We start from the raw sequence: 25333 nt of genomic DNA on the forward strand, positions 1-25333 counted from the left end.
CAGCATGAGTCCTTCCAATGAATATTCAGGACTGATTTCCTTGAGGATGGATTGGATGGATCTCCTTGCAGTCCAAGGGACTCTCAAGAGTCTTCTCCGACACCACAGTTCAAAAACATCACTTCTTCGATTCTCAGCTTTCTTTATAGTCCAACTCTCACATCCATACATGACGGACATTTGTTGGCAAAGTAATGTCTCTGCTTTTTAATATGCTCTCTGGGTTGGTCATAGTCTTTCTTCCAAGGAGCAAGTGTCTTTTAATTTCACGGCTGCAGTCACCATCTGCAGTGATTTTGAAGCCCAGGAAAATAAAGTCTGTCACTGTTTCCACTGTTTCCCCATCTATTTCCCATGAAGTGATGGGACCAGATGCCATGATCTTCATTTTTTGAATGTTGAATTTTAAGCCAACTTTTCACCCTATCTATCTTTCACTTTCATCAAGAGGCTCTTTAGTTCTTCACTTTCTGCCATAAGGGCGGCGTCATCTGTGTATCTGAGGTTATTGATATTTCTCCCAGCAATCTTGATTCCAGCTTGTGCTTCATCCAGCCTGGCATTTCGTATGATGTTCTCTGCATATAAGTTAAATAACTAGGGCGACAATACAACAAGACAGCCTTGACATACTCCGTGCCCAATTTGGAACCAGTCTGTTGTTCCAGGTCCAGTTCTAACTGTTGCTTCCTGACCTGCATACAGACTTCTCAGGAGGCAGGTCAGGTGGTCCGGTATTCCCATCTCTTGAAGAATTTTCCATATTTTATTGTGATCCACACAGTCAAAGGCTTTGGCATAGTCAATAAAGCAGAAGTAGATATTTTTCTGGAACTCTTGCTTTTTCGATGATCCAACGGATGTTGGCCATTTGATCTCTAATTCCTCTGCCTTTTCTAAATCCAGCTTGAACATCTGGAAGTTCATGGTTCACCTACTGTTGAAGCCTGGCTTAGAGAATTTTGAGCATTACTTTGCTAGCATGTGAGATGAGGGCAGTTGTGTGGTAGTCTGAACATTCTTTTGCATTGCCCTTCTTTGGGATTGGAATGAAAACTGACCTTTTCCAGTTCTGTGGCTACTGCTGCATTTTCCAAATTTGCTGGCATATTGAGTGTAGCACTTTCACAGCATCATTTTTGGGGATTTGAAATAGCTCAGCTGAAATTCCATCACCTCTACTAGCTTTGTTCATAGTGATGCTTCCTAAGGCCCACTTGACTTCACATTCCAGGATGTCTGGCTCTTCATGAGTGATCACACCATTGTGGTTTTCTAGGTCATGAAGGTCTTTTTTGTACAGTTCTTTTGTGTATTCTTGCCACCTCTTCTTAATATCTTCTGCTTCTGTTAGGTCCATACCATTTCTGTCCTTTATTGAGCCCATCTTGGCATGAAATGTTCCCTTGGTATCTCTAATTTTCTTGAAGAGATCTCCAGTCTGTTCCATTCTATTGTTTTCCTCTATTTCTTTGCATTGATCACTGAGGAAGGCTTTCTTATCTCTCCTTGCTATTTTTTGGAATTCTGCATTCAAATGGATATATCTTTCCTTTTCTCCTTTGCCCTTAGCTTCTCTTTTTTTCTCAGTTATTTGTAAGACCTCCTCAGACAACCATTTTGCCTTTTTGCATTTCTTTTTCTTGGGGATGGTCTCAATCACTGCCTTCTGTACAATGTCATGAACCTCCATCCATAGTTCTTCAGGCACTCTATCAGATCTAATCCCTTGAATCTATTTGTCACTTCCACTGTATAGTCATAAGGGATTTGATTTAGGTCATACCTGAATGGTCTAGTGGTTTTCCCTACTTTCTTCAATTTAAGTCTGAATTTGGCAATAAGGAGTTCATGATCTGAGCCACAGTCAGCTGCTGGTCTTGTTTTTGCTGACTGTATAGAGCTTCTCCATCTTTGGCTGCAAAGAATATAATCAATCTGATTTCGTTATTAACCATCTTGTGATGTCCATGTGTAGAGTTTTCTCTTGTGTTGTTGGAAAAGGGTGTTTTCTATGACCAGCACATTCTCTTGGCAAAACTCTATTAGCCTTTGACCTGCTTCATTTTGTACTCCAAGGCCAAAATTGCCTGTTACTCTAAGTTCTTTGACTTCCTACTTTTGCATTCCAGTCCCCTATAATGAAAAATACATCTTTTCTGGGTGTTAGTTCTAGAAGGTCTTGTAGGACTTCATAGAACCGTTCAGCTTCTTCAGGATTACTGGTTGGGGCATAGACTTGGATTACTGTGATATTGAATGGTTTGCCTTGGAAATGAACAGAGATCATTCTGTCATTTTTGAGACTGCACCCAAGTACTGCATTTTGGACTCTTTTGTTGACTATGAGGCCTACACCATTTCTTCTAAGGGATTCTTGCCCATAGTAGTAGATATAATGGTCATCTGAAATAAATTTGCCCATTTTAGTTCAATGATTTCCTAAAATGTTGATGTTTACTCTTGCCATCTCCTGTTTGACCACTTCCAATTTACCTTGATTCATGGACCTAACATTCCAGGTTCCTATAAAATATTGTTCTTTCTAGCATCAGACTTTACTTTCATCATAGTCACATCCACAATTAGACGTTGTTTGCTTTGGCTCCATCTCTTCATTCTTTCTGGAGTTATTTCTCCACTCTCCTCCAGTAGCATATTGAGCACCTGCCAACCTGGGGAGTTCATCTTTCAGTGTCATATCTTTTTGCCTTTGCACACTGTTCATGGGATTCTCAAGGCAAGAATACTGAAGTGGTTTGCCATTCCCTTCTCCGGTAGACCACATTTTGTCAGAACTCTCCACCACGACCCGTCTGTCTTGGGTAGCCCTACACGGCATGGGTCACAGTTTCATTGAGTTAGACAAGGCTCTGGTCCATGTGATCAATTTGATTAGTTTTCTGTGATTGTGGTTTTCTCTCTTTGCCCATATATCCGGAGAAAAACATGATCTGAAAAGGATATATGCACCCCAGTGTTCACTGCAGCACTGTTTACAACAGCCAAGACATGGTAACAACCCTAACATCCATCAACAGGGAAATAGATAAGGAATATGTGGTGTGTGTGTGTGTGTGTGTATGTGTGTGTGTGTGTGTGTGTGTATACACACACATATATAGAATAAGATACCACATGCCACACAGCATGGCCAAAAAAATAAACTTTTTAAAAAGCAATGATAGTAGATTTGTTGGTCCATGAAAGGTCTAAAAGCCTTGTTTTAAAAGAAATGGACATGTAAAGCAATTATCCTTCAAATTAAAAATAATTTTTAAAAAATAAATAAAAGAAATGGACAAGAGCACAATGTCTCATTTCTTCTTCTCATGGGTCCATCTTCTCATCACTCTTTCTACTCCACCCTCAAGGTTTTGCAAAACCATCTAGGGAAAGACAGAAATATCTGTGCTGTTTTATATTGCCTGCTGTGGTTTTTAGGCTCTATTATTTTTCTGGCATAAAAACAGAAAACAAAGAAAATGAAAGGAGGACAAGCAGGAAAAGAAGGAAAAGATTCCCTAAAGGTTTCAAAATAGATTATGGAAACTCCCTGAAGAGAGAGTGTGCAGAAAGAAAAGGTTGGAGATACGGAAGCCAACAGTGATGCCACAAACCGAGAAGACTGCCTGAGAGCTGGGCAGCTCCCCACCTGGGCTTACTGGAGTCTCTCCAGGCTGGAGGAGCATAGAGGGTCCACGGGAAGCAATCCACTCAGCCACAGTGCCCCGGCTGGGAGGTGAGGGGTGACAGCATGTGGGACGAGAAGACGCTCAGTCACTGGGGCCCCAGGTGAGGTAAGGTCCAAGAGCTGCTCCCTCAAGACAACACAGTGGCAGCACGACAGGAGGGAAGGCAGCACGGTGTGTTGGCCAGAGTCCTGAGACAGCCTCTCGAACCTCTCAAAGCCTCAGAATGGCCTGAGGGAGCAGCAGAAAGTCTCCCCTGCCCCTCAGAGGGCCACAGAAGAGGTAGAGAGAGACCCAAAGTGCATGCGGGAACCTGGAGGTCCCAAGTGGGGTGAGTGAACTGATGAGCAGAGACAAACAGAAACAAATATTAGCAGCAGATGCCACCTGAGCTAGATGAAGATCCTCGATCAGGAGACCTCCTGCTCCTCCAGGTTCCTCACACACGCCCAAAGAAGGGAAATTCTGAGTTCACTGAGGAAACCTCTCAGTGACTAGATGAAGCACGGATACCAGGTAAAATGAGGCTCACAAGAAAGGCAGAGGTGTGTTATAAATTATGCTTTGTGTTGCTGAGGCCTGAATTTGTGGACTGTGCAAAGTTAACCCCCCACACTAGTTTTACAGGATTGTTTTAATATGACAAGATGAGACCAATGATAGGGAAGGTCCCATATACATGTCTCCAACCATCAGATGCTTGTTGTCATTACTACAGTTCAGGATTCATTGTCCAGTCACTTTCAGCACCACCAGTTACTAAACAGAAGAAGCAAGGCAGTGCGGCCAAGCTTATGAAGCCTATGAAGCTTATTTTCACAGTAAGCAAGAATATACCAATGTATCACCTCAGAATTAACATATTTCTTTTTCCCACATGTAAGTAACATGATCAGTGCTCGTGATTCAGGCATCCCACCTATAACACAAGACATTATCTCTAAGCTGGTAAGACACATTGATTCAAGATTTCCTTTATACAAAAGGATAAAGGATTCAACGAGCCATTTTTTAATAGTTACAGTCCAGACCAGTTTTGCTGTTTGCTTGTCAAATGCCATTTGATTGCACTGGGTTAAAATAAATTCAATCGACTACCTGTCTTCAAGTCCAGCGAGGCATCGACTGTTTTTCCTTTAAAGTTATACCATCAGAAGCAAGACAGTAATTCTCGTTAATGTGCTTATCACACTAAAGTTTGCAACTACATATCTATGGTGTGCTGAGTATTCTGCACAACCACTTAATTTAAACTTGACAACTATCCCTGTTTTACAGATTAGCAAACTGAGTCTCAGAAAGGCTAAGTTACAGTACAGGCACAGAATAAATGGCAATGCCTATATTTCACTCTACCACAACACCTTGCTAATGAAAATACCTAAGCTCATCTGAAGTTTATACTTTAACATATTCTTGTCAAGAAACTCTAGGTCTAGAATAACAGTCATTCCACCACTCCTCCCACTCTCATCTCCTACCCACTCCACCACACACCTTCCCTCTGACACACACTCACATCCGTTCCCTACACCCACTTGCCTTCTTCCAAGCCTTCACAGAGCTGTTCTCTCTGCTTAGACTGTCCTACCTTTCTTTCCCATTTAAGAGAACCCCAACCCATCCTCCACGATGGGACAGTGACTTCGAAATCTTTGCTCCGTCTCCCAAGGAGGATTAGTTCCATCCACTCCAGCATGTGTGATCAGTTTATCTTTCTATCAGAGCGCACATCCACCACTTGAGATTGGCATTTGCCTGCATGTGCCTCTTTGACCACTACTAGAACATGAACTCCTCAGAATCAGGGTCTGGAACCTACCTCTGCATATCTGTTCATCTAAGTACTTAGGAAGCGCACAGTGGGAGTTCAAAAAGTGCTTGTTGAATTCATGATTGAATTTCCTTTTAAATCAAGGTCGATATTTCATATGTCCTAGATTGTGAATGAATCATATGTACGTAAACACTGTGAAGTAACTGGCTCTTAAATGATTTTAAGAATGACCACGAAGAAAGGCTTCACTCACCCAAACAGTATTTTCAGAGACCTCGCCCGGATTCATCAGTTTCAGCCCAGGCAAGAGATGGCCCCGCCTCCCTGCCTGCCAATCAACCGGCCCTTGCGCCTGCGCAGACATCGCCCTCTGCCGAAGCCCCGCCCCAGTCGCGGGCGGTTAGATGTGGCGGGAGCTTTTTCTTCATTAGCTCGCCCACTATGACGATCACCTACAGCTGCATTGCAAATGGCCGAGCGGTCCTAGCGGAGCTGGCCCTAACCGGCGGGTCTTATCAGGTACCCCTCCGTCGGCTCCTCAGCCTTCGGCCTTCGCAGGTTCCACCTTTCGAGGGTGGCGCCCACCGGACCCGCCCTTCAGGACGCGGCCTTGAAGGGCGGTCCCGAGCGGGCTGAGGGGCGTGAGGCCCCGCCCCCGTGAACGGCCAGGCTGGTGAGCGGTGAATCCCTGGCGGGAGCCGCTCGCCCCCTCGGGCGGCCGAGCCGCAAGTGCGCCGCCCAGGGGTTAGTGTTGGTGCTGCACGCGACGTACTTGAGGGTGACTTGGCTGTCACGTTTAATTCCGGAGACCCCTTAAAGATTTTCTCTCCCCCGCGGAGAAATGGCCTGCAGTTCAACACACGTTTATTGAACATGTTTTAGTTGTAAAATCCCAGAGTCATGGTGTAAGGGATACAATGAAAACGGCGCCGGGAGCTGTCCTTTTATACCCAAGGGCTGCATTCAGCCCTCCTGCGGTGTGTAATAAGCATTTCAGTGGACGTAGAGATTGCCACGGTAGCACTCAGGATGGATGACTGCTTTGCCAACCAAAGAGATGATGGTGGGGTGCTTGGCTTAAAAGCATTACAAGAGTTCGCCGTAGCCTGGAACAGCATGGTGGGCTTGGGGAAACCTCAAGAACCTCGGGTGTGGCTTGAGCGCAGGGTTGCAATATATGAGGGGCTAACGACGAGGTCAGAAAAGTGAACAGAGACTAGTTAATGAAAGGTCCTAGATTAGCCTGGTTCTCTTATCCTAGAGATACCAGGGAGCGGGACAAGATTTATAGAGAAATGACACAATCTGATCCATTTTCTGGAAAATTTGGTATGGTTACAACATAGAAGATGGTTTAGAGGAAAGAGAGCCAGTTAGGATGGTATAGTTTATCTAGACGATCAAAGAGCCTGAGCTAAGGCAAAGACAGTGCAGAAGGAAAGGAATGGACAGATACTAAACAGACTTTGCAAACTAGTCCTCAGGAGTTAATGACTGGTAGGATATGTAGGACAGAGAACAGGGCCATGCCTAGGATGAATCTCAGGGTTTGTTTGTTTAATATTTGTTTATTTATTTGGCTATGCTGGGTCTTAGCTGAGGCATGAGGGATCTAGTTCCCTGACCAGGGATGGAACCTGGGCCCACTGCACTGGGAGCTTGAAGCTTTAGCCACTAGACCATGAGGGAAGTCTTCAAGGTTTTTGGGTTTTGTTGTTTCCTTTTTTTTTTTTTTAATCTTTTAACCCAAAGCTTTATTGAGATATAATTGACATACAACAATGCATAAGTTTAAGGTGTATAGTTTCTCCATTTGTTTTCTTAAGTGGTATGAAACAAGAGGGCAGCTACAGGTGGAGGAATAGGATTGTGGGAGAAGGAGTTAGGAGAGGGACTGCAAGGGAGGAGAGTGCAAGTTGGGACAAGTAGAATTTTGTGGCCAGTTGGAAAACAGTCCATCTGTTTGTGTATTTATTCCTCCATCTTATTCCCAAAAGATTTAAGTTGTAAACATGTCCAACGGGTCAGAGATAAAGATGGTAGAAGTGGGTGAGACTGCCCAAGACAAGGAAAGAGAGTGAGACAAGAAGAGCACCAGAAGGCAGGACACTATTAAGAATAGAATAGAGAGACTTCCCTCCTGGTCCAGTGGCTAAGACTCCCATGTTCCCAATGCAGGGGGCCCGAGTTTGATGCCTGATCAGGGAACTAGATCCTGCATGTCATAACAAAGACCCAACATGGGCAAATAAATAATTCAATAAATATAAATGTAATAAAAAATTTTTAATAGAATAGAGAGTTGGGTTACCAAACAGGAGCAATGGTATTCTGAAAGCCAAGAGAAAAAAGTTACAAGAATGTTTTGTGCCCCAGAGAAGTTGAATAAGAGCCAACTTGGACAGTTAGGAGATGATAAGTGATCTTACTGATAGTGGTAGAGGTGGAGGAAGAAGACATTGCTTTAGGCTAAGTGGGGGGAAAAGTGGAGACAGTGACAGGTTTTATTTTCTTGGGGTCCAAAATCACTGCAGATGGTAACTGCAGCCATGAAATTAAAAGACATTTGCCTCTTGGAAGAAAAGTTATGACAGCATATTAAAAAGCAGAGATATCAGTTTGCTGACATAAAGTCAAAGCTATGGTTTCTCCAGGAGTCATGTACAGATGTGAGAGTTGGACCATAAAGAAGGCTGAGGGCTGAAGAATTGATGCTTTCTAATTGTGGCTCTGGAGTAGACTCTCGAGAGTCCCTTAGACAACAGGGAGATCGAATCAGTCAATCCTAAAGGAAATCAGTCCTGAATATTCATTGGAAGGATTGATACTGAAGCTGAAACTCCAGTACTTTGGCCATCTGATGTGAAGAGCCAACTCACTGAAAAAGACCTTGTTGCTGGGAATGATTGAGGGTGGGAGGAGACCAAGGATGAGATGATTGGATGGCATCACAAACTCAATGGACATGAGTTTGAGCAAACTCTGGGAAATAGTGAAAGACAGGGAAGCCTGCCATGCTGCACTCCATGGGGTTGCAAAGAGTCAGGCAAGACTTAGCAAGTGAACAACAAGTGAATGGGAGATGGAAGCAGGGAGAATGAAGTTAGACTGTTCTTTCAAGAATTTAGAAAGGGAATGAGAAAGGCCAACAGCTAGAAGAAGCTTGGTCCAGAGAAGGTTTCATTTGTTAATATAGGGAGAACTTTCACGTTTGTAGGCTAATGGAGAGAAGAGGGAAAATTTTGTCGAGAGGGTTGTTATCGAGAGAGTAAGACCTGAAGGAGCATGAAGGGTTGGAATCCAATGTGGCAGTGGAGAAGTGAGCCTTGGATTAGAGGAATGCGGTGTTTCTCTTGGGGAAAGGATGGGTGTGGATGTAGACGTGGAACTTAGTCTCCTTCTGAGGCTTGCCTCTGTGCCAGTCCCTTAAACGCTGTGTTCCTCAGGGTTCTAACTTCAGTCCTCTTTTTAACTTGACACATTCATTCACACCCTTGGATTACTTTTGCTTTGATCACTGCCAAATCCACTTCCAAAGTATTCACCTCTCTCCACCATCAGATTGTCTAATAGAGGTTCAAGCATATGATGTCCAGCACTAAATTCATTCTTTCCTAGCAGATTCCTCCTCCTGTATTTCTTTTTTTTTTTTTTTCTCCTCCTATATTTCTAATGCTGCTGGACAGCTCTGCCAAACCATTCAAGCTGGAAACTGGGAGTCACTTTCCATTTTTCCCTCTTCTATACCCTCACATCTGTTCTTTGCTGCCAAGTTCTATCATTTCTGTCTTGTGAGTATATCTCGAATCCGCCTCCTTGTGTCAGAACCACATCTCATCATGGCCCTCATTACTTCTCATCAGGGTCATTGAAAATGCCCCCTAACTCATCTCCCAGACCTTAGCCTTGTTCCTCTCAAAACCAGCCTCCACATTGCTACTCAGGAGATTGTTCCTAAAAGCAAATATGATCATGTCACTCCCTTGCTTCAAATCATTGGGTGGCAACTGATTACTTTCATCATAAAGTTCACTGTCCTCAGACTGGCATTCACGGCCCTCCTGGTAGGGCTTCTCCATGACTATCTCCTCCTCCCCACCCCCGGTGCTCCACCCACCCTGAACTTCACACCGCTCTCCAGTCTGACCAAGGTCTCCGTTCACATCTCCTGTCCCTGCTCCCTAGAACCCACTTGTCTCCAGTTTTTAATGATATCACCTCTTCTGTGCTTGAGATGTTTCTGCATTCCTCCTCGAAGCTTCTTCAATGCCCAGGATAATTTACATCCCTTTAACAAACTACTTGCCAGGCTGAACTGGAATCTTCTTTTACTTATCGGTCTCTGCCATTGTATTTCTTCAGGACAGGGACTGTTTTCATCTCTGCTCTTAACAGTGTATGATGCCTAGACATAGTAGATTCTCAATAACCATTTGATTAGTTCTGAAGATACAGGGTCAGAAGGTTGAAGGAGTTTATAAGCCCAATGGACTCTCTGTATGAAACACGCAGAGAGATAAGAAAGTGGAAGGTAGTGGAGGACAGGATTAAAGGTCTGAAATGACTGCTGTGTGGAAGGCTGGCCAGGGAGAAGAAGGCACTTTATGGGCCAGTTCTGTCATATATTCCTTCCGTGCTAAATATTGATGTCACAAATGTTTTATACTCATTAGAAAATACTAGTACCAACCAAAGCTTAATCATGAAATCAAATAGAGCTGGACAGGACTGTAGAGATTATCTTTTTGTTTTGTTTTAAATTTTAATGGAGTACAGATGCTTTATAATGCTGTGTTAGTTTCTTTTTTCAACTTTTCCTTTGAACTGGGGGATTGCCGATAAACAAACAATATTGTGACAATTTCAAGTGAGCTACAAAAGGACCCAGCCATGTATACCACATGTATCCCTTTTCCCTCAAAGTTCCCTAACATCCTGGCCACCACACAACAATAATGCTGTGTTATTAATAGCTTCTTCGCAAAGGAAATGGCAACCTACTCCTGTATTCTTGCCTGGAGAATTCCATGGACAGAGGAGCCTGGTGGGCTGTGGTCTGTGGGATCGCAAAGAGTTGGACACAACTGAACATACAGCACATTAACAGCTTCTACTGTACAGCAAAGTGAATTAGCTATATGTATACCTGAGCACATACGTGCTAAGTTGCTTCAGTTGTGTCCGATTCTGTGCAAACCCGTAGACTAGCTCCCCAGGCTCTGCTGTCCATGGGATTCCCCAGGCAGGAATACTGGAGTGAGTTGCCATTTCCTTCTCCAGGGGATCTTTCCGACCCAGGGACCAAACCTGTCTCTTAGGTCTCCTGCACTGGCAGGCAGGCTCTTTACCACTAGCGCCACCTGGGAAGCCCATACATGTACATATATCCCCTTTTGCAGATTTCCTTCCCATCCATTTAGGTCACCACAGAGCGTTGAGTCGAGTTCCATGTGCTATACAGTAGGTTCTCATTCCAGTACTTAGTCACTCAGTTGTGTCCGACTCTTTGTGACCCCATGGACTGTAGCCCACCAGGTCCCTCTGTCCATGGGGATTTTCCAGGCAAGAATACATGCCATGCCCTCCTCCAGGGGATGGTTCCAGCCCAGAGATCGAACCCAGATCTCCTGCATTGCAGGCAAATTCTTTACCCTCTCAGTCACCAGTGAACCCCAAGAATACTAGAGCTTTGCAACCCCATGGACTGTAGCCTGCCAGGCCCCTCTGTCCATGGAATTTTTTCATGCAAGAACATTGGAGTAGGTTGCCATTTCCTTCTCCAGGGGATCTTCTTGACCCAGGGATCAAACCCATGTCTCTTGCGTCTCCTGTGTTGGCCGGTGGATTCTTTACCACTGCGCCACCTTGGAAGCCCATTTTGTACATAGTAATCTCTCTATGTTTGTGTCTCTGTTTCTTCTTGTAGAGCTCATCTTGCCCAACCCCATCATTCTTCACACAAGGAAACAGACCCAGACAAGTCATTTTCTTAAATTGTGAGCACTTCAATCCCAGAAACAGCACTACAGCCTCATGTGTCAGTTATTGTATTGCCTCATGTTGCCACTTGCTTTGTTTCACATTTTTCTGATTTCGTAGTTTACATACTCTAAAAGAGACACTTTGGAAAAGCTAGGGGAATATGTTCCAGTGACGAGAACAGAGTAACTGAAAGATTATGTATTCTCTTAATTCCCTTAATGTTTCTTAGGAAATCATTTTCTAGAGAAAACACTTGGATTTTTAAGGTAATACCAAAAATTTCAAGTTTTACTCTCTCCCAAATCATTAATAATAAGCTCTTCTCTCCTAAAAAGTTTTTATTTCAAGCATCATTTTCTGAAAATGGAAAAGTTAATCAGGAACATGCCTATTCAAGTCTTCTTAGGTCTTTTTCGGGTTCCTTTCATGCTTCTAAAGTCAATTAATGGGATTCCATATAATTAGATATAGTTAAGATATTCTGGATAATCATGTGTGTGCTTGCTTGCTAAGTCTCTTCAGTTGTGTCTGACTCTTTGCATGGAGTGTAGCCCGCCAGCCTCCTCTCTTCATGGGATTCTCCAGGCAAGAATACTGGAGTGGGTTGCCATGCCCTCCTCCCTGAATAATCATAATACCTTGCAAATTTTCCCCAAAGAATGAGCCTTATAATAAACAGATAGAAGAAATCTTAACAATTATTTTTTATACAAATACATCAGTGCATAATAATGAATACAATTTTTATCTTAATCAAAAAAAAAGAAGACTGCATAGTTTATCAGAGACTAAAAGCTGAATTCTCTTAATCGATTAACATTTTACATATAGCTTCACAGAGGTCACTGAAAAGATGTTTGATTAGATAGTCCAATCCTCAGTCATATTCATTTCAATTCAGTTCAGTCACTAAGTCATGTCCAGCTCTTTGTGCCTCCATGGAGTGCAGCACACCAGGCCACCCTGCCCATCACCAACTCCCTGAGTTCACTCAAACTCATGTCCCTTGAATCGGTGATGCCATCCAACCATCTCATCCTCTGTCCTCCCCTTCTCCTCCCATCTTCAGTCTTTCTCAGCATCAGGGTCTTTTCCAAGGAGTCAGTTTTTCATATCAGATGGCCAAAGGATTGCGGTTTCAGCTTCAGCATCAGTCCTTCCAATGAATATTCAGGACTGATTTGCTTGAGGATGGACCCATTGGCTCTCCTTGGAGTTCAAGGGACTCTCAAGAGTCTTCTCCAACACCACAGTTCAAAAGCATCAGTTCTTTGGCACTCAGCTTTCTTTATAGTCCAACTCTCACATCCGTACATGACTACTGGAAAAACCATTGCTTTGACTAGATGGACCTTTGTCGGCAAAGTAATGTCTGCTTGTTAATATGCTGTCTAGGTTGGTCATAGCTTTTCTTCCAAGGAGCAAGCATCTTTTAATTTCATGGCTGCAGTCACCATCTGCGGTGGTTTTAAAGCCCCAAGATATGAAGTCTCTCACTGTTTCCACTGTTTCCCCATCTATTTCCCATGAAGCAATGGGACTGGATGCCACTTAGTTTTCTGAATGTTGAGTTTTAAGCCAACTTTTTCACTCTCCTCTTTCACTTTCCTCAAGAGGCTCTTTAGTTCTTCTTTGTTTTCTGCCATAAGGGTGGTGTCATCTGCATATCTGAGGTTATTGCTATTTCTCTCAGCAGTCTTGATTCCAGCTTGTGCTTCATCCAGTCCAGCATTTCTCATGACAAAGTCTGCATATAAGATAAATAAACAGGGTGACAATATACAGCCTTGACATACTCCTTTCCCAATTTTGAAGCAGTCTGTTGTTCCATGTTCAGTTCTAACTGTTGCTTCTTGACCTGGATACAGATTTCTCAGGAGGCAGGTGAGCTGGTCTGGTATTCCCATCTCTTGAAGAATTTTCCACAGTTTGTTGTGATCCACACAGTCAAAGGCTTTGGCATAGTCAATAAAGCAGAAGTAGATGTTTTTCTGGAGCTCTCTTGCTTTTTCAATGATCCAACAGATATTGACCATTTGATCTCTGATTCCTCTGCCTTTTCTAAATTGAGCTTGAACATCTGGAAGTTCACGGTTCATGAACTGTTGAGAATTTTGAGAATCACTTTGCTAGTGTGTGAGATGAGTGCAACTGTGTGGTAGTTTGAGCATTCTTTGGCATTGCCTTTCTTTGGGATTGAAAACTGACCTTTTCCAGTCCTGTGGCTACTGCTGAGTTTTCTAGATTTGCTGACATATTGAGTGCAGCACTTTCACAACATCATCTTTCAGGATTTGAAATAGCTCAACTGGAATTCCATCACCTCCACTAGCTGTGTTTGTAGTGATGCTTCCTAAGGCCCACTTGACTTCACATTCCAGGATGGCTGGCTGTAGGTAAGTGATCACACCATCATGATTATCTGGGTCATGAAGATCTTTTTTGTATAGTTCTTCTGTGTATTCTTGCTACCTCTTCTTAATATCTTCTGCTTCTGTTATGTCCATACCATTTCTGTCCTTTATTGAGCCCATCTTTGCATGAAATGTTCCCTTGGTATCTCTAATTTTCTTGAAGAGATCTCTAGTCTTTCCCATTCTATTGTTTTCCTCTCTTTGCACTGATCACTGAGGAAGACTTTCTTATCTCTCCTTGCTGTTCTTTGGAACTCTGCATTCAAATGGGTATATCTTTCCTTTTCTCCTTTGCCTTTCACTTCTCTTCTTTTCATAGCTGTATGTAAGGCCTCCTCAGACAACCATTTTGCCTTTTTTGCATTTCTTTTTCTTGGGGATGGTCTCAATCACTGCCTTCTGTACAATGTCATGAACCTCTGTTCATAGTTCTTCAGGCATTCTATCAGATTTAATCCCTTGAATCTATTTGTCACTTCCACTGTATAGTATAAGGGATTTGATTTAGGTCATACCTGAATGGTCTAGTGGTTTACCCTACTTTCTTCAATTTAAGTCTGAATTTGGCAATAAGGAGTTCATGATCTGAGCCACAGTCAGCTCCTGGTCTTTTGCTGACTGTATGGAGCTTCTCCTTCTTTGGCTGCAAAGAATATAATCAATCTGATTTCGGTATTTACCATCTTGTGATGTCCATGTGTAGAGTCTTCTCTTGTGTTGTTGGAAGAGGGTGTTTGCTATGACCAGTGCATTCTCTTGGCAAAACTCTCTCAGCCTTTGCCCTGCTTCATTCTGTAATCCAAGGCCAAATTTCCCTGTTACTCCAGGTATCTCTCGGAGAAGGCAATGGCATCCCACTCCAGTACTTTTGCCTGGAAAATCCCATGGATGGAGGAGCCTGGTAGGCTACAGTCCATGGGGTCGCTAGGAGTTTTACTTTTCACTTTCATGCATTGGAGAAGGAAATGGCAACCCACTCCAGTGTTCTTGCCTGGAGAATCCCAGGGACGGGGGATCCTGGTGGGCTGCCATCTCTGGGGTCGCACAGAATCGGACACAACTGAGGCAACTTAGCAGTAGCAGCCAGGTATCTCTTGACTTTCTACTTTTGCATTTCAGTCCCCTATAATGAAAAGGACATATTTTGGGGGTGTTAGTTCTAGAAGGTCTTGTCAGTCTTCATAGAATCATTCAACTTCAGCTTCTTCAGCATTATTGGTTGGGGCATAAGCTTGGGTTACTGTGATATTGAATGGTTTGCCTTGGAAATGAATAGAGATCATTCTGTCATTTTTGAGACTGCACCCAAGTACTGCATTTCAGACTCTTTTGTTGACTATATTAATAATAACCAGTCATATTAATAATGTGTTATAAAAATGACTAGCGCATCTTATATCTGCACACTTGAATGTAGACAAACAAAGTATATGTGTATTTAGTAGTAGTAATGTCAGGTGCGCAGTTGTGTCCAACTCTTTGTACCCCATGGACTGTAGCCCACCAGGCTCCTCTGTCTATGGAATTCTCCAGGCAAGACTACTGGAGTGGGTTGCCATTCCCTTCTCCAGGGGATCTTCCCAAACCAGGGATGTAATTTTAATATATTCCTTCAGATTCATATGAATATTTCATAACTTGTCTCTTACCATGCATTATGAATAACTACCCATTAGTTCTCCTAGTAAACAGTTGTTCCTTAATTTAAAAAAACGTTCATAAATTAAGGAGATGAATAATGAACGGCACTACAATCTTCTATATAAATGCTAACAATTTTTTTTAGGAAGCAGCAGCAGCAGTGCTTAAGCTAGTACTTCTTAGAGCTGAACCGAAGACCATAATTCAAATGGGAAGGTAAGTTATATTCTAATAAAGTCTACTTTTTAATCATTACCAGCTGATAACTGGGCTGGGTTTCCCTGGTGGCTCAGTGGTGAAGAATCCACCTGCCAATGCAGAAGATGCAGGTTCAATCCCTGGGTCAAGAGGATCCCCTGGAGAAGGAAACGGCAGCCCACTCCAATATTCTTGCCTGGGAAATCCCATGGACAGAGGAGCCTGACAGCTAACAGTCCATGAGGTTCAACTCTTTTGAACTAGCGACTAAACAACAACCACCACCAACTGATAATTATAATGATAATGACATGGGCGGGAATATTTATCACACGGGCTCTTGATTGAATCCTCAGAAATGAAGGTATGAAATTATGAATGGTAAGGATGACATTAAATTCAAGAAAGTGGTTACCTCTACAAAGAGAAGGGAGAAGAAATTGAGAAACAGTATATGGGGGACATTAATTGTATCTGTAACATTTTGACTGGACAGTAGGGCTACGAATGTTCTTCTTATCTTATTCTCTGTACCTTTTTTGGTATACCAAAATATTTAATTAATAAAAAGGGCAATATTCCACTTGAGTTCAGTTCAGTTCAGTTCAGTCGCTCAGTCGTGTCCAGCTCTGCGACCCCATGGATCGCAGCACGCCAGGCCTCCCTGTCCATCACCAACTCCCGGAGTTCACCCAGACTCACGTCCATCGAGTCGGTGATGCCATCCAGCCATCTCATCCTCTGTCATCCCCTCTTCCTCCTGCCCCCCATCCCTCCCAGCATCAGGGTCTTTTCCAATAAGTCAACTCTTCGCATGAGGTGGCCAAATTCCTAGAGTCTCAGCTTTAGCATCAGTCCTTCCAAAGAAATCCCAGGGCTGATCTCCTTCAGAATGGATTGGTTGGATCTCCTTGCAGTCCAAGGGACTCTCAAGAGTCTTCTCCAACACCACAGTTCAAAAGCATCAATTCTTCAGTGCTCAGCTTTCTTCACAGTCCAACTCTCACACCCATACATGACCACTGGAAAAACCATAGCCTTAACTAGACGGACCTTTGTTGGCAAAGTAATGTCTCTGCTTTTGAATATGCTATCTAGGTTGGTCATCACTTTTCTTCCAAGGAGTAAGCGTCTTTTAATTTCATGGCTGCAGTCACCATCTGCAGTGATTTTGGAGCCCAAAAAAATAAAGTGTGACACTGTTTCCACTGTTTCCCCATCTATTTCCCATGAAGTGATGGGACCAAATGCCATGATCTTCATTTTCTGAATGTTGAGCTTTAAGCCAACCTTTTCACTCTTCTCTTTCACTTTCATCAAGAGGCTTTTTAGTTCCTCTTCACTTTCTGCCATAAGGGTGGTGTCATCTGCATATCTGAGGTTATTGGTATTTCTCCCGGCAATCTTGATTCCAGCTTGTGCTTCTTCCAGCCCAGCGTTTCTCATGGTGTACTCTGCATAGAAGTTAAATAAGCAGGGTGACAATATACAGCCTTGACATACTCCTTAAAATATCTTTAATAAGATCATTCTACTTTACATGAGACATTACATGATGTGGCTTAAACCATGTAATGTCCCAAGTAAATATTTTGCTAGTAAAAGAACAAGTGGGAAATAGTGAAAGTGAAAGTCACTCAGTTGTATCCGACTCTTTGTGACCCCGTGAACTGTAGCCTGCCAGGCTCCTCTGTCCATGGAATTCTCCAGGCCAGAATACTGGAGTGGGTAGCCATTCCCTTCTCCAGGGGATCTTCCCAATCCAGGAATCAAAACCAGGTCTTCCACATTTCAGGTGGAAGGCTCTTTACCATCTGAGCCACCAAGGAAGTCCAATTTCTTTTTTTTTAGACTCATTGTTTTTTAAAGAGGAGATTTGTTTTAGCTTACACTTAATGTAAAGACACATTAAATGAATGCACAGTTTTATGAGGTTTCTCAAAGGACTCACTCCCAGCAACCAGCTGCAACTGCCAACTAAGCCAAAGAATAGATCTCTGCCAACTACCCCAAAAATTCCCCACCATAATACCCCATTCACAACTTCCTCCCTCTCCCCCAAATCAACAACCATTCCAACTTCTGCAGCAGTCACTTATCCTATTTCTTCATCACCTCAGTACCTGAATATGCATCTTCAGGCAAAAGAGCCTAGTCCCGCCCATTTTTTAATTTGATGTCTTTTAAGTCTCTTTAATCCACATATTGCCCTTACATCCCTTTCCTTTCCTTACAATTTATTGTTGAAGAACCTACAGAGTTTCCCACAGTCTGGTTTTGCTGATTGCATATTCAAAATGAAGTTCATCCTGATCAAAGCAGTTGGATCCAGTGACTTGATCCCTTTGGCAAGGCTGTAGGTTTTTCATCAGTTTTTGATCTGAGGGTGCATAATTCTGCCTTCTGGCATACTAGAAGCCATTGATATTCATGGCCTACACCGTAGAGCCATTAATTTATTGCGGGCTGCAAAATAGTGATATTCTAGTTTTGTTTTACTTACTAGCTGGAATGATTTGAAAAAGGGATTCTCTCCTCTATTTGCCTACCTATATCAAACATTATAATTTGAATCTTTTGAGGACCTCTTCCCTGGTCTCCAGACTTGTATACCCAACCATTCATTCCATATCTCTGCTGCTGCTGCTGCTGCTGCTAAGTCGCTTCAGTCGTGTCCGACTCTGTGCGACGCCATAGACAGCAGGCCACCAGGCTCCCCCATCCCTGGGATTCTCTAGGCAAGAACACTGGAGTGGGTTGCCATTTCCATATCTCTAGAGGATGTCTAATAGGCATCTCCAACTTAGGTTCGAAGTCAAGCCTCCTCTTGGAGTTGTCCTCACATCACCTCTCCAGTTCCTCAGGTCTAAAACTTCTATGATCCTTGATTTTTATCTCTTTTACTTCCAAATCTAACCCATCAGCAACTTCTGTTGTCTTTCCCTTCCAAATATATCCACAGTCTGACTGCCTCCACCACCATCTCTTGCTGGGGTTACTTGACATCAAGTTAGATTCTTTTTTTCTTTTTCTTCTTCTTTTTTTTATTTTTAAGGGTTGCACTCTTAAAGTCTGACTTAATGACATTTTGTCATTATGTAAAATGATAAAATTTATACGGTTCCAAAGTCAAATCTACAAAACGAGTTTCCTTCAAGCAGTCTCATTTTTGTTCGTTTCTTCATACCACTCTCTCTCCCTCTGTGTAGGTAACTATTTTGACTAAGTTTTTAGTTTATCATTTTCTTTTTTTTCTTTCCTATAAGAGATGCGTCCATATATTTGTATTTCCTTTATGGTAGCATACGAGAATGACAGATAAATGGTAGTACATCATCAGCACTTTTCTCCACCTTGCATTTGTCAGTTAACAGTATATCCTAGACATCATGTATTCAGGTTTTTTAATCTTTAAGGACATTTCTAAATGTTATTCACTAAGCATACTAAACATAAATTTAAAATCACATCCAGTATCAATTTACTTCAAATCACATATGTAATTTTTGAAGAGATGATAGAATTAGAAACTCTTTTCCTATAAAGACTCTCCCCAATTTAAAAATAAAAATAAATATTTTTTAAATCACTAAGTCATGTCTGACTCTTTGTGACCCCATGGACTACCAGGCTTTTCTGTCCATGGAATTCTCCAGGCAAGAATACTGGACTGAGTTGCCATTTCCTTCTGCAGGGGATTTTCCTGACCCAGGGATCAAACCCATATCTCCTACTTGGCAGGTGGATTCTTTACCACTGAGCCACCTGGGAAGCCCTAGTGTATATTATGCATGTCAACTAATACCATCATTAAAAATATTTGTGCTATATTGTATTCATGATACGATATGAAGGATTTGTTTTGAAAGCGTGCATATTTTAAATTTTCTACCTCTGGGATTATCTTTTCTACATGTTTTGCGATTCCTCATTCTCATATATATCCAGTTTAGCATTTGAACATGTCTGTTGCCTATATAACCATTTGGATATAGAGTGTTCAAAAATGACTAGATTAAAGCCTAGGCACCAAGCAACTATTTTGCTACATCCCTAAATTTTCTGGATTGCTGGGCAGTAAAGATGGTGACACTCTCCAAAAATCTTATATCTTCCTAAAATGTCTGAGAAGGTACAAAAGGTACCTAGAAGCTAAGTGGTCTAAAAAAAGTACACTTCGGATTACTATGCTGCTGCTGCTGCTAAGTCGCTTCAGTCGTGTCCGACCCTGTGCGACCCCATAGACGGCAGCCCACCAGGCTCCCCCGTCCCTGGGATTCTCCAGTTAAGAACACTGGAGTGGATTGCCATTTCCCTCTCCAATTGGATTACTATGGGGAAGTTTAATTCCGCCCCCCCCCCAACTCATGTTCTCCAGAATATATGATCTTTGCAGTTTATGACTTTTAAATTCTAATCTGTCATGATAGAAAGCCAAGAACTGCCAAAATTAAATATGTCTACCTAAAAATACAAGAATACTAAAAATCAGTGAACAAATAGAATTTTCTCTTTGATCAGAATCTAGATGTAACCTTGGAATGTGACTTCCATCAAAGGCATGTCAAATATACATATATATGATTAAATTATTACACTTTTCTCTGTTGTAATTTATTTTTCTTGATGCAATGTTAAATAGATATTCACATTTTAGAGAGTTTTTATCTAACATAATTCTTCAAATGTATGAAAGATTTTCTAATTATTCTGATTATAAAAAGTTACCTACATAGTTTTTATACTATTAATGAAAGCTTGAAAACAAAATTCAATTCTCTATATCAGTACTTAATTTCTTTAATATTATATGTAAATGAATGTATTCTTTTCAAAGCTTTGTTTACCATACTCTCTCTATTGATGGAATCACTTACCTTTGTGCCTCAGACAATGCCTTAGATATTTTAACACCATCTGCATTTCTTAAAAATGTAAGTAATTTCTTATACTACTTTGACTTTTTCAATTACTGAAATTATGAGGACTGATTTATAGTTTATTAGTAGTAATGTCCCTAGCCAAGAGCAGATCAGCCTTCTGTCCATATAGCAGAGCCGTTAATGACCTTCAGAGATTTCTCACCCTCACCCTTCACCTATCTCCTGCCTCCACATGTCCCCCGACTCTAAGCAAGATCTGCAAAGACAATCAACCCAGATCTATCAGAATCTCTCTTTATATTTCTTTTGTCCTTTCAAAGTAAAGAAAGCTTTAGAATCAATAATATTTAGGATGCTTTCTCAATAGCATATGTATTTAATTTTGAAACACATGTAAGATACTTCTGGCAGAAAATGTCAATCAATTACAAGAGTGAAAAAAATGTTTTTAATCATTCATACTACCTTTGTTGTTGTTTTAGTCACTAAGTTGTATCTGACTCTTTTTCAACCCTATCTGCTGTAGCCCACCAGGCTCCTCTTGTCCATGGAATTCTCCAGGCAAGAATACTGGAGTGGGTTGCCATTTCCTTCTCCAGGGGATCTTCCTGACCCAGAAATCAAACCTGAATCTCCTGCACTGCAGATAGATTCTTTTATCACTGAGCTACCTGGGAAGCCCTACACTACCTTCAGGGAATGTTTTATGTAAAAGTTACCAACAAATATAAAATATAAATAGAGTAATTGTGTGTGTGTACTTATGTAGATACATGGGATTTTATAAATTTCTTAAAAGGTAATTAACATCTCTAATAGCTATCATCTGTTACTGACGATTACCCAGAATTTGATAACTGCAGTCCATGGGGTTGAAAAGAGTCGGACACGACTGAGCAACTTAGCAACAACAACAAGAACAAGATTGTGAAAGGCAGTCTCAGAGACAGACTAGGAATAAACCATTATTCTAGTAATTTTATAATCCAGAGAGTATGCTTGTTTCTTATTTTAAAAAGTAAATAATACTAATCTTCAATTTTATTCACAAGTATATAATTTAGGATAAATATTTTAACAAAGAAATATTAATGGAAAATCAGTCAAGTATACTATACTTATTCTCCAGTCATATTCATGAGTCATTTATAGATTTTATTTGCTTAGTTTACCAACTTGTTTTAACACAACTCAAATCATAACCACATAGAATTAAGGAGTATAAGGCCTAATATTGTAATTCACTCTATCTTTATGCCTAGACAGTTGTTAGCACCTACATGATAAACACTGTTAGCCATTTAACTGACTAGAATTTTTTCCCCCTCTCTGCCATGATGGAAAAACATCCCAACTTTACCAACTTTTCAAAATCAGGTAACACATAATTGCTCAACTGCATGGTTTTTACCACTGCTTCTGAGATGATACAACATTAAGTACAAACAGCTGTCAGAATTCCTTCTTGAAGCTTTGAAATGTCATTTAACAACCCTATAGGGTTAACATTTGGGTGGGTTTGTTTTGTTATCATTGAATGCATTTTGAAAGTAAGGCAAGAGGGAAAAATGAAAGGCACTTATTTAGAGAATATCATAGACCCCCTATCTTTCCTTGTCTGCCAGAGGTAACATCTGTGGGTCCCCTCAAGTCCTGAGAAATATCAACACCAAAGAATCATATCTCATGATATGAGATATGAGCAGTTTTCATTATACTGCATCTTTAAAATAGAAACATACCCTGCCACCAAAAATCTAGAACTGTTCTGTTTTCTCTTATTGCATGTTTCTACCAAACTTTGCTTCAAATTAACACTTGTTTTGTAATTCTCCAGTTGAAATTATCTATACAGTTTAAATATTTCCATTGATTTCTCCAGGTTAGTGAGACTTTTCTGAAAAATCCTTTGATGGCACAGGAACACTTTTCTCCTTCAAATGCAGTTGCTGCAGATTTTCAACAAGTATTAGGAAAGTTTATGGTATGTAACCTCTAACTGTATTCCTAAACATTGTCAGGGAGACTTCCCCGGTGGTCGACTCTGGGTAGGACTCCAGCCTCCACTGCAAGGGGCCCAGATTCAGTCCCTGGTCAGGGAGCTATGATTCTCCAAGCCATGCAGCGTGGCCAAAAAAAAACTTGTCAGTATCACTTCTGACAAATCAGTTAGGAGTTTAAGAGCTGTTAAGATGAATGAGAACTAAGAACTTTTATCTTTCTATAATGGTAAGGAAAGATATCCACGACATATTGGTAAATGAATAAAGCAAGATAGAGAAAATATATATGGCATTACTATTATTTACTTACCATCCTGATATACAACCATTTTAAGCAAGAGGAATAAATACAAATATATGTTTTGCTTATAGTGAAAAAGGGGAGGATGGAGAGACAAGGGAAGGATAAACTGAAAACATGCCTCTATAAGGATGAGAATAGAAATTAGACCTCTGTGAATGAAACCTGTCTTGCAAATTTGACTTGGAACCACATAAACATTTTACGCAGTTTTAAAAATTGTAAAATATGTACATAATTCTGTACATATTTTATATAAATATAAAATTATTAAATATTTTAAAAGTAGGCCCTCAGCAGAAATTAACATTGTAAATCAACTATACTTCAATAAAATTTGTTTTAAAAAGGAGTCCTGGGACTTCCCTGGCAGTCCACTGATTAAGGTTCCACACTTCCACTGCAGAGGTGTGGGTTCGATCCCTGGTCTGGGACCTAAGATACCACATGCCACAGGCAAATATTAAAAAAAAATAAAAGTAGTTCCTAATAAGTGAAATAAAACAGTGACAAGAAGACAAATGATGTGTGGTTCGACTTACGTGAGGTACATAGACCAGATTTAGAGACAGAAAACAGAAGTTTGGTTGCCAGAGCCTGGGTGGAAGGGAGCAGGAAGAATTGTGTTTAATGGATACAGAGTTTCAGTTTAGGAAAATAAAAAAATCCTGGAGATAGATGGTGGTGACAGTTGTACAGCAATCTGAATATACTTAATGCACTGAACCATACAGTTAAAATGGTTAAAATTGTATATTTTATAAAGTTTTTTCTTTTCTTGAAGTATAGTTGCTATATAATATTGTGTAAATTACTGTGGTACAAGATAGTGATTCACAATTTTTAAAGGTTATACTCCATTTATAGTTATTATAAAATATTGGCTGTATTTCCTATGTTGTACAATATGTCCTTGTAGCTTATTTTATGCTTAATAATTTGTACCTCTTAATCTCCTATACCTACCTCCCCCTCCTGCCTTTCCTGTCCCCACTGGGAGCCACTAGTTTGTGCGTTATATCTGTTAGTCTGCTTCTTTTATGTTTTATACACTAGTTTGTTGTATTTTTTTAATTCCACATAAGAGTGATATCATATAGGATTTCTCTTTCTCTAGCTGGTTTATTTCACTTAGCATATCGCACTCCAAGTCCATTCATGCTGCTGCAGGTGGCAATATTTTATTCTTTTTTAAAAATTGTATTTATTTATTTTTGGCTGTGCAGGGTCTTCATTGCTGCACAAGGGCTTTCTCTAGTAACCATGTGTGGGGGCTACTCTTCCTCGTGGTGCACTGACTTATTGCAGTGGCTTCTCTTGTTGCAGAGCACGGACTCTAGAGCGCACGAACTTCAGTAATTGCAACACGAAGGCTCAGTAATTCCAGCTCACGGGCCCTGGAGCATGGGCTCAGTAGTTGTGGCACAGGAGCTTAGTTGCGGTTGTGGCATGGGGATTCTTCCTGGACCAGGGATTGAACCTGTGTGCCCTGCATTGGTAGGCAGACTCCCAACCTCTGGACCACTAGGGAAGCCCCATGGTTTTGTTTTTAAAAAAAAACAAGGCCATAGCTTTTAGAGGTACAAACTCAAGCATTTACAGATTAAAATAATAGACTGCCTAGGATTTTCTTTAAAATAATACATTTGGGGAAGGGGTAATCAGTAGTAGGGTCTTCCCTCGTGGTTCAGACAGTAAAGAACCTGCCTGTAGTGTGGGAGACCTGGGTTCAATCCTTGAGTTGAGAAGATCCCCTGGAGAAGGGAAAGGCTACCCCCTCCAGTCTTCTTGCCTGGAGAATCCCAACAGAGGAGCCTGGCGGGCTACAGTCCATGGGGTCACAAAGAGTCAGATGCAACTGAGCAACTAACACTTTGACTTTTCAATCAGTAGTAAGACAGATAGAAATAAGATTGGCCATGTGTTGATAACTGCTGAAACTAGGTGATGGGTACACTAAACAATTCACTCTTTCTGTATATGTTTGAACTTTTCCATAATAAAAAAAAAAAAAATTGGCCACACCTTGCAGCTTGTGGGATCTTAGTTCCCCAACCACGGATCAAACCCTTGCCTCCTGCAGTGGAAGCTCAGAGTCCAAACCATTGGACCACCAGGGAATTCCCCATAATAAAATATTTTAAGTATGCCCCATAATAAAATGTTTTAAAACAGTTCGTTTTCTGTTCATGTATAACAAATCACCACAAGTCAGCAGCCCCAAACAGCACACATTCATTACCTCACCATTTCTGTGGGTCACGAATGGTTTAACTGGGATTTTCTACTCAGGGTCTCACCAGGCTGCAGTCAGTGTGTCAGTCCAGCTGTGTTCTCATCTGTTAGTGCTGGGGAACAATCTGCCTCCAGCCTCATTCAGGTTGTTGATTTCCTAAGAACTGCATGAGGGCTGCAGCTTTTTGCTGGCTGTTGGCTGGAAGA

This window comes from Budorcas taxicolor, chromosome 6 (assembly GCF_023091745.1).
Source record: "Budorcas taxicolor isolate Tak-1 chromosome 6, Takin1.1, whole genome shotgun sequence".
Taxonomy (NCBI): Eukaryota; Metazoa; Chordata; class Mammalia; order Artiodactyla; family Bovidae; genus Budorcas; species Budorcas taxicolor.